This window comes from Montipora foliosa, chromosome 3, assembly GCF_036669935.1.
Source record: "Montipora foliosa isolate CH-2021 chromosome 3, ASM3666993v2, whole genome shotgun sequence".
Lineage (NCBI taxonomy): Eukaryota > Metazoa > Cnidaria > Anthozoa > Scleractinia > Acroporidae > Montipora > Montipora foliosa.
The window spans coordinates 49,269,509-49,274,508 of NC_090871.1; positions in this window are offsets into that span (position 1 = coordinate 49,269,509).

Sequence of the window (5,000 nt, forward strand, 5' to 3'; positions counted from 1 at the left end):
CATAAAGTAGGTCTTGTCTTCTGTGCAATGTTTAAAATTAAAAGGACAACTAAAGGCAAAGGAGACTTTGTGATAGAACTCTGATACAATATTAACTACTTATTAATTTTGATTTGGGCAGTTCATGCTCATTCATATTCATTGCTCACTTTTGTGGTAAGTTACTATCTCACTGCAGAGAATAAAGTAAATTTATCTAAATCAGGATGAAAGTGTACAAAATGTGCAGCCATTGATCTTAAATGTTTTTAGTCTATTAATTAACCCATTGACCCCTGGGGGTTCCCTATTGAAGAGTAAAATACCAAGTATGGCCGGTTTTGGCCGGTTTAGGGGTGAAAGGGATTTATATTATAATATATAGAGGATATTACACGGTGGCGAGAAGATATGAATTTTATGTTCGAGTGGCAAGAACAATATCTCACGAGTGAGCGAAGCGAACGAGTGAGATATTGTTCTTGCCACGAGAACATAAAATTCATATCTTCGAGCCAACGTGTAATGTTCTTTTTATTATATGGAGACTAAATATTGATAAATTCCGATTTTATTGTGTTTCAAAGTAGTCAAGTTTTACAAATACGGCTGAGCTTTATAAAAAAGGCGGGAAAAAAAAGGCGGGAATCGTGACGTCATTGAACGATACGACACTCACAAAGGTGACATACGGAAAATACGCCACTCAGGTCCCGGATGTAGTGGCGTATGGAATCTACGAGTGGTTTAGTTCCCAGTAAAACACTCTCCTCCATATAATAATATTAAATATAGTACATCAATAATATTACCGTATCAGTAATTGAGCCAGTATTCAATAACTAATATGTCCCAATAAAATTTAATATTGATTTCAACAGTGTTAAGTAATTAATATACATTGATTTAGGATGATGGAACATCACACACCATTTTGTGTTCATTAAATTTATTTTTTACTTCATTCTTGGTGTATGGCAACTTATAGTAACTGCAAAAAACTTGCAGAAGAAATTGAAGAGAAGGTATACCTGAATATTATGGCTGTTTTGTGGGTCAAAAAATTTAATTGACCTGGTTTTTGTTTATTTTTGCTGCCATTCCTTGCACACAGTCACATGTCTCATAAAAGTTGAATGTGCAGACAAAGGTAAAATAATTCACTGTACAAAGTTTAAAGAATTGTTATATTTGTATTATTTATTAAATGGGATTCCAAAAGCAGAAAGGTGCAAATAGTGACATACACACCCATGCAAGGCAGCCACACAAGGAAATGAAAAGTTTAAAATATGCATTATTTACAAATATAATGTATAATTACTTATCATGTAAATCATCATGAACAAAATTATTATATTTTACAATAATTACTTGTCATGTAAATTTTACTATACAGTTTGTAAATACCTTTAAAATTTCAATTACTACAGTTTCCCTCAAATTTAAAGTAAGAAATTTATCAAATCGAAAAGCGCAGTGCAAAATTTTGGTAAGCAGGCATTTTTATTTGTAAATATTACTACACAACTAAACATTTTTTATGTAATTAAGTATAATTTTTAATAGCTGGGACTAATATTTATTGCAATAAAAGCAAGAGTCTTATTTGCAGTACATATTGCATTTAAGAATGCTTGCATCTGGATAATTTGACCCAGAGTTGAATCATCGCATCTCAAAGTGCCAAGTTTCGATGGAAATTAGGTTTACTTTCACAGGGCATTTTCGTGCGCCCTGCCACTTTTGAAGGAAAACTTTCAAAGCAGTTCGATTCTTCACAAACATGTGCTTTCCATACTAATGGCGATCGCGGGACAAAGACATATTTGCTGAGATTTGACCGAAAGTAACGTGAACACTGACGCCATTGTCCGATTTGGGGTAAGAAAATTTCAGTTGCGCGTCAAATATACACGGTTGTAGTTCACATTTCAAGAGGAGAAAAGACGAAAAAGTGTCCAGAAGGTATGAAAATTACACATTAACAATACAGAGACTTTTGATGTCTTAGGCCAGAGAAAATAACACTTGATGGTGGAAAAAACAAGCACTGTTTCGTCGACAAGAAAAGCACTTTGGTAAACGAAGAAGTCGAAACGTCGGGGTTCAGTATTCGCTGTGCCACTTTTACCAGGGATATCTCTAGTCAAACCTTATCTTTGGCTCACAAAATATCACCTGTTGACGGCTTTTCGTGGACCAACGTCGGAGACAAAAGTCCTGTACTCTTAATGACAGAGTTCGGTTTAAACAGAAAAAGCTATAAACCGATTGACATTTTGCAAAATGACTCTTTCGTCCGGATAGAATGTATTCGCTTCAAAGAGAGAACAAACGAAATTCTTCTGTCATGTTTTTCTGTTACTTACCTTAACTCCATTCATCGATAACTTTTAAGCTGTGACATCCTTTGAACGGATTACCAGCTCATTTACCACTGACGCGCCATAAGCAAATCCCGTCAACCTAGCAAATTTGTTTTGCATTCACTTCAAGCGCTGGTATCCACGTGAAAAAACCACAGCGGAAAGTTTTAATACCGGTTCCAGTTACTTTAATACGTAACATTATTCAATATTGTGATTTGCACATTCAATCATGACCATACGCGTTGCGAATAAGGTAAGATTTTTCCAACTTCGCACAATCCTTTGACTAGTCTGAGCACACCGCATCATTCTAAAACAGCCGATCTAAGCATGTTTCGTTTCATCCGAGATAAAGGACTTTCCCAAGTAGAAGGAATTGCCGAGGTCTTTCTAGCTTTTGTCCATCTTCTTTCGGTATTTGTACCACAAGTGCATAGATAGCATTGAAAGTGAATGCAATAAAAACTACAACTAGCGACAGCGTCGACATCTTTTCTTCCCGCGTTCTAAGACTGTCTCGAAGGTTTTCAACCAATCACAATGCAAATAAAATTGAATTTGCCATTGATAATGCGCATGCGTGACATTAGTCTCCTTTGTTTGTGCATAGAGCTTTCTGCTCGTATTTTCTTAGGATAGAGAGGGTAGTAGAAATGCGTAGATTTCTCCGGTGGACACAGTAGAATGATAAACTTAACCTGCAATGGCGTCGAAAGTCACGTAACGGGAATGGCGTTTTAGTGGATCTTTGAACAAAATATACCCTTATGAAGCTCAATAATGGCAAGTCAATTGGATAGTGAACAAGAGAGGCGGTGAAATCTTAGAAGCGACGAGTAATGGACTTCGACAACAATCTATCGCCCGTCGAGCCGAAATGAAAGTGAGCTGCATTTCAAATATTTTACCAAGTGTGTTGTTATGTAGAACACTGAAACGAAATGGAAAATTCTCTGGTAACTTATGGGTTCAACAAAGACAGAGAACGAATCGAACACCTTAAGTGGATCTGTGATCAACTCTGCACAGTCTACAGGTAAAAAAAATAATTAGAAATGTGACAGCCAAGAATTATTTGAAAGAAAGCTTGTCGTCTATTGATATTTTGTGCTTCGTTATTCAAGGAAAAGGTACTTCATGAAAACGGTTTGATCCTGGAAGTTTAGTTTGTTGTAATATTGCGCATATTTGACACGATTGAGTATTTTCTCTTCACGCACGTAATGAAATACGAAGGGGTTTTTGCGTCTAATCGCACAATATGTTGTTTGTTTCAAAAAATTGTTCGCTGGAAAAGGTGGCCTTTATGAATTCATCATGTTTTATAATATGCGAGCTTAACTGGATAGTTTTTATGGCAATAGTAAAGCATTTTCGTGTCAAAATGAGGTTAGCGTTTTTCTGTTGTGCTAACTTAATTAAATATAAATATACATTCTGCCTCGTGAGTTTGTTATTCTCGTTAACCAGCAATGGAAAGTCATTGCAACGCGGATGGCGTTGTAGTGCATCTTATGTTGTTTGTTTCAATAAAATGTTTCGCTGGAAAAGGATTCCTTGATATTTTCTGCCTTTGTGAATTATCATATCATGTTGTGTAATGAAGGTTGAAATGTGATACGGGAGGATATTTTTAGTATTGCTCACGAAAATAAACAGGCTGTTGGAAGCGCGCTTGAGTTTCAACAAAATGAGCCCCAAAATCAGCAAAAAATTGTGACGCCGATGAATAATAAAGTAGCTGCTATTTCCAAAATGTCGGAATTACCTGGTGATAAATAACCTTGTCTTGGAGAGTAAATTTTTGACGTAGCAGAAACAATGGTCGACCCTCAAGTGTTTGGGCGATTGTGATCTTTGTTTTGACTTCGCTCATTTATTGTCAAACTTTATAACACTTGACAGAAAAAGAAACTTACGAAAACCCGGTATCTTGCCATCATTTGACACAGATGCTTCACTGTTTGGCGAGTAAACATGCCGCGGTAACTTAATCACGGCGCCCGCTGAATTCCGGCGATGTTACTTTCGATTTTGCGATTTATTTGTGCAACCAAAAGTACAATGACACAATTGAACGCAGCAAAAATCTCCCAAAATGTTTGTCGCTGATCGTAACTTTTTATTTTCTATATTCACGGTTCAAAATTAATGTTGTTTTCATGTCGTAAATATGTTATTCTCGAGCGACCGTCCTGGAAACTTTCTATCTGCTCACTAACGAATTCTTAGTTAAAATCTGCCTACAAGACTACCCAAACTTCTCCTTTTGCAAATATGAACCAGAAAAACTTAGTCACCTCTTTTGGTCCTGTCCCAGAGTGATCGCTTTTTGGGCCGTTTTAATACAACGCTTTATTTCGTCTCAGATTATTCCAGAAAACTACCAATTCAATCTTCTTATAGCATTAGGTTTGATGCCAGACTCCCCCAAAAATCATTGTCAAATGAATTTTTGCCTCCTGTTAAAAAGACCTGATATCTGGATTTGTAAAAACAATAAACGCTTTCAAAGGTAGAAGGCCTTTTCAGATGTCTTAAGTCGACCTATCTATTTGAACAAAAGGGTGCGGTCACCTTACAAACGAAGTGGGAACTACTGAAAACTTTAATTTAGAAAACCGTTCTTTTTTCTTGCTTCTTTTACTT